This window comes from Bufo bufo, chromosome 9 (assembly GCF_905171765.1).
Source record: "Bufo bufo chromosome 9, aBufBuf1.1, whole genome shotgun sequence".
NCBI lineage: Eukaryota > Metazoa > Chordata > Amphibia > Anura > Bufonidae > Bufo > Bufo bufo.
Window position 1 is genome coordinate 212935565 of NC_053397.1, and position 15449 is coordinate 212951013.

At 45.3% G+C, this 15449-nt stretch overlaps 1 protein-coding gene across 4 annotated transcripts in view; it reads right to left on the minus strand.

Annotated features, from left to right (window-relative positions):
* The window catches only part of TNNI3K (TNNI3 interacting kinase), a 230894-nt gene that overhangs the window by 102515 nt on the left and 112930 nt on the right, over positions 1-15449 (minus strand). The window lies entirely within an intron of this gene.

Consider the following 15449-nt stretch of genomic DNA (forward strand, 5'->3'; position numbering starts at 1 on the left):
ATCTGAATGAACTAAAGATGTTTTGTAAAGAGGAATGGTCCAAAATACCTTCAACCAGAATCCAGACTCTCATTGGAACCTACAGGAAGCGTTTAGAGGATGTAATTTCTGAAAAAGGAGGATCTACTAAATATTGATTTTTATTTCTTTTTTGTGGTGCCCAAATTTATGCACCTGAATTATTTTGTTTAAACAATTATAGCACACTTTCTGTAAATCCAATAAACTTCATTTCACTTCTCAAATATCACGGTGTGTCTCCTATATGATATATTTAACTGACATTTTTTATCGTAACAACCAAAGATTTATACAGGAAAATCATGACGATTAACAAGGTTGCCCAAACTTTCGCATCCCACTGTATATATACACTCTAGCCATGTTGGTGGGAAGGCTTGCATAGTAAAATATCAATTTTCGCAGGTGACACTAAACTGTGTAAAGTAATTAACACTGAAGAGGACAGTATACTGTGTATATATATATATATATATATATATATATATATATATATACACTACAGAGGACAGTATACTTTTACAGAGGGATTTGGATAGATTGGAGGCTTGGGCAGAGAAGTGGCAGATGAGGTTTAACACTGAAAAATGTAAGGTTATGCACATGGGAAGGAATAATGCAAGTCACCCGTACATACTAAATGGTAAAACACTGGGTAACACTGACATGGAAAAGGACCTAGGAATTTTAATAAACAGCAAACTAAGCTGCAAAAACCAGTGTCAGGCAGCTGCTGCCAAGGCCAATAAGATAATGGGTTGCATCAAAAGGGGCATAGATGCCCGTGATGAGAACATAGTCCTACCACTTTACAAATCACTAGTCAGACCACACATGGAGCACTGTGTACAGTTCTGGACTCCTGTGAACAAGGCAGACATAGCAGAGCTGGAGAGGGTCCAGAGGAGGGCAACTAAAGTAATAACTGGAATGGGGCAACTACAGTACCCTGAAGGATTATCAAAATTAGGGTTATTCACCTTAGAAAAAAGACGACTGAGGGGAGATCTAATAACTATGTATAAATATATCAGGGGTCAGTACAGAGATCTCTCCCATCATCTATTTATCCCCAGGACTGTGACTGTGACGAGGGGACATCCTCTGTGTCTGGAGGAAAAGAAGGTCTGTACACAAACATAGAAGAGGATTCTTTACGGTAAGAGCAGTGAGACTATGAAGCTCTCTGCCTGAGGAGGTGGTGATTGTGAGTACAATAAAGGAATTCAAGAGGGGCCTGGATGTATTTCTGGAGCGTAATAATATTACAGGCTATAGCTACTAGAGAGGGGTCGTTGATCCAGGGAGTTATTCTGATTGCCTGATTGGAGTCGGGAAGGAATTTTTTATTCCCCTAAAGTGGGGAAAATTGGCTTCTACCTCACAGTTTTTTTTTTTTTGCCTTCCTCTGGATCAACTTGCAGGATAACAGGCTGAACTGGATGGACGGATGTCTTTTTTCGGCCTTATGTACTATGTTACTATGTTCCTCTCTGGTGTGACCAGTGTGTCACACATGATTTGGGGTCTGACTCTGAATAATTATGTTGGGTTTGAATTATTGTCAGCGGTGTGAAAAAAAAAACCCTTTGTGGGCGAACTTGATTTCTCAAGAGTCTAAACAGGTTTTTTGTATGGGGACTGAACAGGATTTATTGGAGGATTGTAGAAGAGTAGGGTCTGATCTGGGGGCTGCATATATGGTGGGTCTGGTGTGGAGTATATGTATAAGGAGGTCTAGTTTGAGTCTATATACAGTACCCCAGGTCTGGGGTTATCTGCAATTGTTTTGTTTTTTTCTAACTGTTATGTGTTTTACCATGTTCCTATTATGTAATGTACACTCTGCATGACATGGTATGGTTGGCAGCGACAGGGTTAACCACCTTATTCTTCTCCTCTTAGCAGGAGTGGGCTGGTCTTACTTCCTGTATAGAGGAGGAAGTTCTAGTCTAGATAGTTTGTAGAAAGGAAGCACGTCCTATTGCTCTTCCTCCAAGGACCTTAAGGACCAGGATTTGATTCAACTCTTTTGTGAGACCACTACTCCAGAGAGACTGCAAGAATACAGAACTCTAGATACTAGAAAAGCTACCGTGTTTACAGTCAGCAGAGTGACCAGCAAGCCACAGCTCTGCACTGGGTCCTCAGGGGTTCACTGTGTGTATATATATATATATATATGGTCTGGGTCTATATATAGGGGGTCTTGTGTTAGCTCTGTATATAAGGAGGTCTGGTGTGGCGTTTGTATACAGGGTCTGGTCTCGGATCCATATATAGGGGTCTGGTTTGGGGTCTGCATTCATTTTGGGGTGTGCAGAATGATGTAGTTTTGGCGGGTGTCCTACATAAAAGGGGTGGGTATATTTAAAATCTCCCTAATATGTCTTCTGAAAAGTTGGCTTGTATGAAGTCAAGGCATAACTTTCTGGTGAGATTTTATATTTCACCACCAGCTGCTGTCCTCCTTCATCCAGGCCTGAAAACCAGCAGCCATTTCCCCCTGCTAAATATGGGGGGACAGAGGTGGACTGGGAACTTAAAGTGGCCCCGGAAAAAAACTTAAAAGGGCCCCATGCAGCACAAAATACCGCCCCAGCAGAAATAAAAACCACAGTGTAATACAAAATACCACCCCAGCGGAACAAAAAACCACAGTGCAGCACAAAATACCACCCCAGCAGAACCAAAATCTACAGTGTAGCACAAAATACTGCCCCAGCAGAACCAAAAACCACAGTGCAGCACAAAATACTGTCCCAGTAGAACCAAAAACCACAGTGCAGCACATAATACTGCCCCAGCAGAACCAAAAACCACAGTGCAAAACAAAATACTGTCCCATTAGAACAAAAAACCACAGTGCAGCACATAATACTGCCTCCCCGCTGCAGTATTTAACTGTATCAAGGTCCTGAGGATGCCGATACAGTTGAATTTAGAACCAGCAGCCATCAGCCAGGTGCATAAATACCTGATGCTAATAACATTAATTAAAGCTGAGAGAACCAGATCGTTATCTATCTGGCCAACGGCCATGAGTAAGACTAGGGAAGCTCCCTGCGTATTGACCTGCTGGGAAATATCCCTGTATGGTCTATAACCAGTCCACCACTGTTGGGGTGCAATATGAAACGTGCCGCCCCCAGGGCCGATCGTGTCCCAGGATTTTAGGATTGCCGAGTGGTCATGTGGCCTTATTAGTGTGTGGGTCATGGTGCTCCTACCTGGATACCGTCAATCACCAGGGTAAGGCTCCGAAACAATAGGGGAGAGTTGTAGGAGGTGGTGGAGAATAAGTCGAGTACAGACTTGGTGAAAGTTCAACAGCTTTACTTGCATAAACTTGCATCCATACAATATTCAGTCTTTCTATTGGTTCCAGCAGCTTTTGGGGTAAACTGGCAGGCAAACTTGAATACCTTGCTCTATCTTTCTCTGATGTGCTAGACTCCTGCTTTAGACTTGTAGCTGGACTTTAGGACTGTTCTGGTACCTTTGAGCATGGGGCCTTTGGCTGTTGACCCCCTCGTAATACTCTGTATACTGGAAGGGATCATGATGCTCTATGAGCTGCTTCCCTTTCGAGACTCCTGCTGCAGCATTATTTTCAGCTCCACCATCGACTTTAGACTGATTATATCTTCCTGCAACCCTCCCTTGGTAGGAAGCAGGACTGGCCCACTTCTGCCCAAAAGGGGGTAGAATGGAATGGTAAGTTCCATTCTATCTAAAGATCTCTCTCTGCCACCTGCTGGTAAACCAGGCACAGTACATGAACATAACAGTTTCATAGCAATATTATGAATGCACAGTGTAAGAGGACTTGGAATAAATACACAGATGACATTTATTGTTAACCATTAGAGACAGTAGCAGGGTATAGGAATGGTAGTGCTGCTCTGGGCCACTATAAACAGGCTCAGACTGGTGCCTTGCTTAGTTACAGATAATGTCAGTGACAGGAAGCCCCAGCTTCCCGCCGGCAATAAGAAGCGCAGAGCCAAGCCACTCACTGAGACTGTAGAAAGTGGTGAGGTGATCTTGACTGCCACGATCATCTCACCACTTAACTTGCCCTGGGCTGTCTCAGCAAAGTCAGCACTGGTGAGTTGTACTGAGCACTGCAGTGGGGCCCATGTTTTCAAATGGTGGGCCCCGCCTCTTGATACGTGCAGTGCATGCGCTCGGCTCTCCCTGCCTGTGCCACTTGCATGCCGCATCCTCTAGCTGACACTGCGCGCCCATATTCCCGAGTCTTCAGAACAAAGCGGGATTTTATTGTGCTATGGGTGCCCCATCAACCAGAAGATGCCTGTGAGGAAGACAGAGAAGGTGGATGTCACAGGCTAAGAAAGGTTTCTCAGGCAGGCTAGTCCCCGAGACCAGATTCATCCCTTAAAGGTATTTACTGTTTTAAAAAAAATTCAATTATTTTGACATTTTAGCGCCTTCCCCTCTGGAAATTACAACTCCCAGCATGCCCTGTCAGATGCAAACCTTAAGGACCTGCTGGGAGTTGTAGTTTTCCATACTGCAACATGCTGTAATTTAATGGCACAATTATGATGTGGGCCATCAATGTCTGCTACCAAAAATTGAATAAACAGTGCTAAACCAGTCATACACACTCCAACATGATATCAATATAAAGGACTCTTCGCCCCTCAAAAATTAGCCCTCATGGACATAAATGCAAAAAAATACAGTGATGGAAAGTTTTTATTCTTCTTTTTTTTAAAGTATTAAAACGCAAGAAAAAGCATACAGATCCGGTATCACTGTAATTGTTCTGACCCAGAGAATGAAGAGAACAGGTCAGTTTTATCTCATAGGGAACGCCGTAAACAAACCCCATAAAACTATGATGGAATTGCTTTTTTCCCAGTTCCACCCCTTTTGGAATTTTTTTTCCAGATTCCCACTACATGGTACAACTGGTCCTGCAAAAAAAAAAAAAAAAAGAAAGAAAAAGAAACAAGCCCTCATACGACTGTGAGAACGGAAAAGGTAAAAATTTTTAAAAAAAAAAGTTTTTTTTTAAGGTAACAAATAGCAAAAATAAAAGCTAGTCCCTAACAAGTTAATTTATTTGTAGACTGGCTTTTGGTTGCAGCATGGCATTGTGGCCGTTTGTGCAGACACCTGGACCCTGGCAATTTTTTTTAACTTATAATTTATTATTTAGCACATTATTTCACACATTCAGGGCTTGTTCACACGAACGTTGCCCCTCCGTGCCCGTTCTGTGGACCAAAAATTGCGGTCCGCAATGCACGGGCACCGACCGAATGGGGTCCGCGATCCGTCCGTTCCGCAAAAAGATAGAGCAAGTTCTATCTTTTTGTGATGCGGAGGCACGGAATGGAACCCCAGGAAGCACTCCATAGTGCTTCTGTATGGTTCCGTTCCGCACCGCATCTCCGGATTTGCAGACCCATTTAAGTGAATGGGTCCGCATCTGTGATGCGGAGTGCACACGGCTGGTGCCCCGTGTATTGCGGACCCGCCGTATGCGGGCTGCAATACGGCAACGGAGGGGTCAGCGATCCGCATGCGGCTAGCCCACGGTCGGTGCCTGTGGAATTTGCGGTCCACAGCAAGGGGCACGGAGGGGCAACGTTCGTGTGAATAAGACCATAATGTACATTTACAATCCCTACGAGGCTGTTCAGAAACGTCTTTGCAGAGGTAAATGCTGACTGGATGTTTAAAATCTTTGAGCAAATGGTTACTCAATAAATAACTTCTATTTCCGTAATGGTGGGAAAAAAAATTATATCTACATCTGCCGACATGGAATGTAACAAGTTAATGGTTCTTAAAAACATTGGTGTAAAGGATAACTTGCTTAAAATGGTTGTCCCACGAAAAATATTCTACAGTTTTTAAACCAGCACCGGGATTTGATTACTTTTGTAATTGCCTGTAATTAAAAATTTTGTATAACCACTGAGTTATTCAATAAAATGTATCTGTATAGCGCCACTTAATTTCTTATTTCTTTGTCCTGCTCACTGAGATGGTCGCACATGCTCAGTTTCATCTTTCAACTGCCTCCTGAGCTGTGATAGGGAGAGCTTGGACACGCCCCCTGAGCTACAGCAGAAAAGACACGCCCCCTGAGCTGTCAGCTCCATATACAGTAAATGTAGCAGAGCAATGAATGGGGAGATCTCGTGATCCATGTGAGGTACAGGGCTGGTTCTAGCTTTATAATAAAAGTACTGCCATGTACTATATAGTGTATGATTTTCATTTTTTTTACATTATTCATGGGATAACCCCTTTAAGTTGCTATTGGAAACCAATCAGATTCCACCTTTTATCTTTCAGAGCTCCTTTGAAAAATGAAAGATGGAATCTGATTAGTTGCCATTGGCAGTTTTCCTTTACACCAGTTTAGATATATATCCCCAGTATGTCCTTAAGACCACATAGCCCACCCTTTTAGGATTTTAAAAAAAGTCCTGCGTGAATGTCCACTAGTTTTGATGGAATCTACAACAGAGACCCCTAAGGGAACCTCCCACACAGATGTGAACAGGCCCTTAGCATGAATTTATACTGCACAGAGAACATAAAATAAAAAAAAACACCGCCACATATTGACTCATACAGGGTGTTTCTCAAGTGTTCAAGAAACTTGAGAAAGACCCTATAGTGGTGATACCTGGTGGTGTATGGCATATTCACTCCAATTGCCGGCAAACATTTGATTCCCTTTGGGTATTGCTGGCTGAAGGACTGTGTGGGTCGTCTAGGACAAGCAATTTTAAGTGCTATCAATTAGGGCTCAAGCACACACAACAGTATGTATTTTGTGGTCCGCAAAAAATACGGATGACGTCTGTGTGCATTCTGTATTTTGCGAAACGGAACAGTTGGCCCCCTAATAGATCAGTACTAACCTTGTCCGTAATGTGGACAACAATAGGACATGTTCTATTTATTTGCGAAATGGAAACACGGTTATACGGAAACGGAACGCACACGGAGTAACTTCAGTTTTTGCGGACCCATTGAAATGAATGATTCCGCATACGGTCTGCAAAAAAAAACCGGACCGGACACGGAAAGAAAATACGTTTGTGTGCATGAGCCCTTACAATGAGCTGCTTAATGAGAAACACTGTATTGTGTGCTAAAATGCAAACATTCCTGTGCAGGTGCCTAAAAAAAGGAACAAGTAATATTGCCGTTTATGGTCGCTGTAAGGTGGGCCCCCAGAAACAATTCCACTGGTGGGCCCTAGGCACCCCAGTCCGACACTGACTATAAATTCATCCTTCCAGCACTTCTTTCATATATGAGAGCACTGGGATCCAGGGTAGTCACCTCTTGAACCTAAGCAACCACTACAGGCTCCACCTACAAAGTATGGCGCTTGCACAGAATATTGATGACGGAGAATTAGACTTTTCTACAAATTAATACACTACTATTAGAAATCAGCATTAGCCCTTTGCAGCTGAGGTTAAGGGGCCTGTATGCAGGAAATGTCTCCGCTTTAATATATGCACGGTGTACCGCCGCACTCCTCTAATCACTTTGTACGTGCCCCCTTATTTATTCTCTTTCATACTCCCAGATCGATAGATTTGTAAACTGAGCGCCGTCGCCCTGTGATCAGATAACATTGCTCTAGAGCTTTACTGTCCTATAAGTTCATTTGCTAATTGGTGCCGTCCTTTTATCTAGGAGAATGTGTTCTGGTGTCACCCAGCCCTTTGATCATTAAACCATTTTCCTTCTGTCGCATCCTGATTTTTTTTCTATTCTGACACCTCCCCCTCCCCGCTCCGAAATCGAAAAATTTTCCATCTACAAAAATTTAGGCACAACCTCCTCTTATCAGCCTCGGCAATTAAACGGCCGGCTGGATAACATCAACTGATATGTGCTATTGTGCTGTCAATATTTCTTGGCATTTTTTTTTTGTGCATTTTTTTCCTATATGCAAATTTGTCCTCAAATTCATTTGGAGACGATGGTTTGAGAAAAATCTCCGGCGTCTCTATTTAGCCTTCACGCTGAAGCTTTGACCTTCTTTCGCTCATAATAATCCCAGTTCAACAAATATTCTTTAGATGCTCTTGAACTCAAATATTTAAAATCAGAGCGAGAGAGGCGACTGCGGAGGGGAAGCGCCCGTGCGCCAGGCATACAAAAATATGAATTTGTCTCGACCTATGCTGGATTACGAAAAGGAAAGAGGAAAAAAAAAAACCCTGGCGGAGAAAGCTTCTCTATATTACATAAGGAATCTAATTTATTAGCTGCCGGGACCGGCCTATATTGAATCAAATATCAATCTTCCATTGAATTATGGAAACATTACCTACTAAATCAAAGTCACCAAATAAGAATAAAATACAAAATTTATTCATGTGACTGCATCACGAAAACTCATCACACTTGTGGATACTGAAGGTTTATTGCTTGTGAGATTGTCGGCAAAGGTCAGATACGAGAGGTGATACCAGGGGCATAGACCGAAGAGAGTGACCGTAAAAAACAGTTAGGAGGACATTGAATGAGTGATCCTAACTTTAAACTATCCACAGGATAGGGGATAAGCGTCTGATCGGCGGCTGTCCAATCACTAGGGCCCCAACTGATCGCAAAAACGGGACGCCCTTGCTGTCCTGTATCAACTGAGCGGTGGTCACGCTGCCGTTCCATTAATCTCTTTGGGCTTCTTGAGATAGCGTAGCCCTTGTACTTGGATTCTCCTGGCAGTCCCCATGAATAGAGCAGCGGATACGAATGCATGTCTGCTACTCCCAACAGAATCATGCGCCCCCATTGGGTGCCCCACATCAGAACCCTGCCAATTAGACACTTATCCCCCATCATGTTGATAGGGGGATATTTTGCCTTAAAGGGATAACCCCTTTAAGTTGTATTGGATTGGATTTACATGTGTGGGGAGCCTGGATTTACATGTGGGGACCTGGATTTACGTCTGGGGAGCCTGGACTTGCGTCTGGGAGCCTGGACTACTTCTGGGGAGCCTGGTGTCATGGCCTATGGTGTACGCTGTGACACTGTTGCCACACTTGCGGTTGCCCGCGCAAGGTGTTGCTGTGAGAGCATGCGGTGGCAGTGTCTCGGCCTTCTGCGTGATTGCCGTGACAGGTTGCCACGCTGCTGTTGCCGGTGGTAACGTGTTTGGTGTGCTTGTGTGTGCTCTCCCCTTTAAGTTGTAGCCTCCCTCCTACTGGTGCTGTAAGGGTTAAACCCCTGACTGGGTGTGGTCACTTGGCTCATATCTTCTTGTGTTTCCTGCTGAGTCATTGTAACTTCAGCTGTCGTTGGTGTTGGAGTTCTGCTCCAGTCTAGGGTGATTCATCTGTCCAGTGAGGGCCACCCTTGTGGTCATCAATGTCATCCCCGGTGTCTCCTTCCCTTCCTTTCCCTATTTGTATGGAGTGGGTTATGTTCAGGGTGTTTGTATGTCTAGTTTGGTGTTACATGTCTGTTGGTGTTGGTGTCATGTTTGCTAGACGTTCCCCTGTCTCATGTTATTGCAGCTATGGATGTCCTGGGTTCCTGTGTGGTTTGTGGTGTGTGCTGTGTCCTTAATTTAGTGTGGACACCAGCACTATGCACGGGTTCCAGTCAGTGTGTCTGTGGCAGGTAAGTGTGTTATGGGTTTTGCTTACCTGCCATCTCCTTATGCTGTATGTGTTCCCCTCTCCTTGCAGCCTGGCCTCAGATAGAGACTCCTGTTCCTCCATGACTGGGATGAACAGGTCGTCTCTTCCCGGCTCCTTGGTGAGGGATTACCAGGGCGACTCAGGATCTCTAGGAATCCAGAGTATGAGCCGTCCTACCATCGGGGTCCGCTCATACGGTGAGGAGTCAGGGAGAGGATTAGGGACGCTGTAGGAGGTGACCTGCTCCTTATTAACTCCATTGGCCCCAGGCGGGTCCCTGGATTTACCCTTTGACACTGCAAGGTGGGGGGTTCCCCCCACTCCCACCATGACACCTGGACTGATATCTGGGGGGGGCCCACTGGATTGACATCTGGGGCCCCTGGATTGAAATCTGGGGGGCCCCTGGATTGGACATCTGGGGGGCCCCTGGATTGACTTCTGGGGGGGGGCCCTGGATTGACATCTGGGGGGCCCCTGTGGATTGACATCTGGGGGGCCCCTGGATTGACATCTGGGGGCCCCTGGATTGACATCTGGGGACCCCTGGATTGACATCTGGGGGCCCCTGGATTTACAATACATCTGAGGAGCCTGGATTTACAATACATCTGAGGAGACTGGAATTACATCTGAGGAGCCTGTGCAGCGTCCTACTACCAGGGCGTGTGGGGTATCCCTTGCCCCTTGGGAGGTTTCTACAAAATATGTCCCTCTTATAGAGCAAGTAAACGTGACGCCAGCTGCCGTTAAGCAGCAAGGACTTGGAGTACCCTTTGTAGACGGTAGTGTTGGTACCCAGGGTAGGATTGCCAGAGTGGTGCAGGGATGGCCTGCGGTCTCTGTAGATGTTATATACACATGTCACAGTGTTCCTACATAGATATCCGTGGATCCCAGACGTGGTGTTGTCCGAAGCAAGTGCAAAGGGGGTGGTTAACTTGGATGGTGTAGAACAAAGTTGAGTCCAGACTTGGTAAACAGTTGCTTTTACTTGGCATAAATATTATTCCATACAGTTTCCAGACTTCATCTTGGTCATCGATAGGTTTTAGCAGGCAAATGGCAGGCAAATACTTATTTCTGCAACAAACTCCTCTCTGCAGCTCTCTCAGCTCAGCTATGTCAGTAGTCAGTTTCTTACTGAAGATAATCCTAGGAACATCTTGTTCTGGCTTAGAGTACCTCAAGCTAGCTTTAGCTTGGATTCTTAGGCAATGCAAACCCAGGAGGGGACATGCAACCTTGTGCCACTACCTCCTTAGTGAGGTGGGCTAACTCAGACAGAACCTGTCCAGCAGGGACCAGGTCTTCTGCCTTCCCCATGAGGGGTATGTCTAGACTGTCTCACACAACCTCTCCCCAGGAGGGGTAGGCTGGAACTGCCTCACTCTAACTAACTGCTCCTCTTCTTCTTCTCCCTCTAAATGGAGAGAGAGAATGGACAATCCAGTCCATTCACTGGAACTAGCACTGCCAAGTGTTGTTGCCACCTAGTGGTAGACCAGGCAATTACACAAACATATCAGTTACAGGAATAAATATGCACGGTGAAGATAAATACATTACTGCATTAGATGACACTTTATATTAGCCTATAGGAAGTGGCAGCAAGGTGCCAAGGAGTGGCAATGGCACTCCGGGACATTACACCTGGATTTACATCTGAGGAGCCAGTAGGCACAAGATGCCTAGGCAGGGCCGGCGGCAATAATAAGAAGCGTTCGGACTGTCTGCTGTAAAGGGCTGCGCACCATGTGACCTCACTGTGCGCAGCATTCACAGCTGACAGCCGAGAACCAGGAAGGAGAGAGAGAACGCTGGTGGTGAGGAGTGGCGGCGTCCAGGAGTAGGAGAGGTAAGGTATTTTTTTTAATTATATTTGAGCTGATGGCTGACATGGGGGGCATGATGGCTGACATGGGGGGGCCATGATGGCTGACATGGGGGGGCCATGATGGCTGACATGGGGGGGCCATGATGGCTGACATGGGGGGGGCCATGATGGCTGACATGGGGGGCCATGATGGCTGACATGGGGGGGCCATGATGGCTGACATGGGGGGCCATGATGGCTGACATGGGGGGCATAATGGCTGACATGGGGGGCATAATGGCTGACATGGGGGGCATAATGGCTGACATGGGGGGCATAATGGCTGACATGGGGGCATGATGGCTGACATGGGGGGCATGATAGCTGACATGGGGGCATGATAGCTGACATGGGGGCATGATAGCTGACATGGGGAGCTAATGGATGGGGGCTGATGGCTGACATGGGGGGCTGATGGCTAACATGGGGGGGCTGATCTGAGGCATTAGGGGTCTGATCTGAGGTCTGATTAACATTGGGGGTCTGATTGCTGGTCTGATCTGAGGTGCAATGGAATTTTTTTTTTTCTTATTATCCTCCTCTAAATCCTAGGTGCGTCTTATGGGCCGGTGCGTCTTAGAGGGCGAAAAATACGGTCCTGAAACCAGCAATTGTCTGAAGCAGAGAGAAGATACCAGGACCACACAGAGGAGAAGCCAGCTGCTGCAGACGGGACCAGGGCCAGGTGAGCTGCGAGGGGGAAGGGGGGGTGGTCGGGGCAAAATGTAGCTTCGCTTGTGTTGGCAAAAATACTTGCACCAGCCCTGTGCCTAGGATTTTAGGCTCCATCCATTTATCAGGCAACACCCGTATTCAGCAAAAATTATTTAAGGTTTTTAAGATCTGGGTTTGCTGTCATTCAATGGGGACCTCCATGGCTAAAAATCAGGTGATGGACGAGCCAGTGCTTGGGTCGCTAGACTTACGGCACGGTTATCAGAACCACATACAAGGAAATCTGGCCCTATATTGGCGTTGAAATGTCCTTTATCTTAGGCTACTTTCACACTCGTATTTGGTGCGGATCCGTCATGGATCTGCACAAATGCATCCGTTCAAATAATACAACCGCATGCCTCCGTTCAGAACGGATCCGTGTGTATTATCTTTAGCATAGCCAAAACGGATCCGTCTTGAACACCATTGAAAGTCAATGAGGGACGGATCTGGTTTCTATTGTGCCATATTATGTCAGTGAAAACGGATCCGTCCCTATTGACTTACATTGTGTGTCAGGATGGATCCGTTTGGCTCAGTTTCATCAGACGGACACCAAAACGCTGCAAAGCGGAATGGAGGCGGAACGGAGCCAAACTGATGCATTCTGAGCGGATCCTTATCCATTCAGAATGCATTAGGGCAAAACTGATCCGTTTTGGACCGCTTGTGAGATCCCTGAACGGATCTCACAAACGGAAACCAAAACGCCAGTGTGAAAGTAGCCTTAGGCGTTGCCAAAATACTCAATACAGTCCCTTAGGGCTCTTTTACACAGGCTGATAATTGGTAATGAAAAATGCTCTTCAGAAAAGTCACTGATACTCCAGACACAATGGGCCAGATTTATCATTAGCTCAGGTCAGAATAATGGAGTGAAAAAGTCCCAAAAAAAGTCCCAAACGCTAAAACTGCGCACAAATTTGCGACTTTTTCTGCTCTGCACTATGCTCGCCAGTTTTCTGAAAGTGGGCGTGTTTTCTTATGTAAATGAATCTCTAGACAGATTTACTATTGGGACTATTTAAAAAGTCGCAAAAAAGTCGCAATTTCCCTCCAGTGAGGACCATGCTTATCTTATGAGACTTTTTAATAGAACATGCGACTTTTCATAAAAACGTGCGACTTTTTCGTAAAGATGTGCGACTTTTGTAAAGCTGCTTACTGACGGATAAACTGCTACCGTCAAACCACATTTATTACAGTCTTAAAGGGCCGATCATAAATCTGACTTGGCTAAAACTGACTTTAGCCATATGTTAAAGTGGAGTGAGCTGTCAGAGTCATGATAAATCTGGCCCATTGTCTTGTAGGGCTAGCTCAGTTGAATGCGATGATACCTTTCCCTTAGCAATCCGTTGTTTCATTCTGTAGAAAACATACTTTTAATCCATATGCAAATGAGCAATTAAGTGCACTGAGGGCGGGTCTAAACCACTCCATGCATCCTTGCTCCTCCTGCCTCCTCTTCCAGGCTCTTGCTTCTTAAGTTTTCTGCATAGCCATCTCACCTGACTTGGCCAATCTCTGACTCTGCCAATCAAGAAGCAGATCGAGGGGTTGGCACAGGCAGCAGGAGGAGCAAGGGTGCACAGAGTGGGAACAAATGATCATAGCATTCATTCATCCCCCATTCGGTTTCAATCGGACACTAATCGATTTGCATATCATCAATTGGTGCTGAAATTGCCCTCTGCAAAAAGGACCTTAAGGGCTGTATTACACAGCCCGATGTGGCAGACAATTGTCGCGAGGGAAGCGTTCCCTCCCGGCAATCGCCTGTACCCTAGGGAAGGAGACCACTGCCATTATATTACAATCTCCTCTGCAGCATAGGGAGGAGTGATCTCTATGCCATCGCTCGTCCTTATACTGTCTAGTGGTTTGCTGGCAGCGGATCGTTAGACACCACAATCTGCCGCTTGCAAACGATAATTTTTTAACATGTCAAAAGATTTGGATTGCCCGATGACCAAGCGATTGCTCATTCATCAGGCAGTCGGCGGGCAGTCTTACACTGCCAGATGAATCGCTAACGAGCGGTCATGCCAACGCTCGTTGGCGATTATCTGCTGAAAAATCAGGCAGTGTAATACAGGCTTTAGACAATGTAATCAACAACACAAACTCTCTAAAACCTTTTCTCTTGTTTAAGGCTTGTGCCTTCAATATGGGAAGAACAAGATGGCCACTCGGAAATGTTTGTTTTTCGATGACTAATATAGAACAAAAGAACCCAATATGGTCTCTCTTGGCCGGTCCAAGGTATCCTCAGAGTCAGTATCGGTCTGGAGATCCTTGGGCCCACCAGAGGAAAGTGTTCTCAGGCCCAACCCCAATATCATCAATAAAGTCTAATTGGTTTTGATTCAAAAAGCTAACACAAGTGGCAAGTGACTGGCTCCAATGGAAGCTCCAAATGTTTAATTTTTTTCTCCTGGACCTTTGGGGCCAACTATGGTATCAGAGCCCGGGCCCACCGGAGGATCCTCTAGTACTCTGGTGGGCCAGTCCGACACTGCTCAGGGCCATCAATTTGTCAGCCAAGGAGCAAGATTCAATTAGTGACCACCTTAGTAATTCTATCTCAGTTATGGACGAGGCACCGACAAATAGCTCCATGAATCTCAGTTTCCGAGACTCCGGTGTTTGTCTTGAAAGCAAAAAGCGTTGGCGATGAGTGTTAACCGCAGTTCTACTCCGTAAATACACGCTTAGCTCTTTCTCTTTAATAAACTTTAGGAAAGTGCCTTAGCGTCTTAGGAGATCCGTCATAAAAATAAATCGCGGTATGTATAGAAGAGCGTGGGTGTATGTAATTAAGCACAGAAATTGTAGGTTAAAATGTGTTAAGCATATAATTATGACGGAGCGCCAATCAGCCCACCATTGCTTTAAATTCACGGAGAAACTGATTTTTTTTTTTTTAAGGATAAATATGTATGAAAATTTCCATCATCCAAAATATTGACACTGTGATCATCTGTGAGGCGCACGGCCACTTATTTGCATCGTCTTGGAAATTACAACTTTATCGGATTGTAGAGTATAAACCAGAATAAAAACAACAATACCTTGACGTATTATCCATATGATGGCACCACACAGATATTTGGGGGGTTTGGGTTTCCACAAAACGTTTTCAAACATTAAATTGCTTTCAAGATATC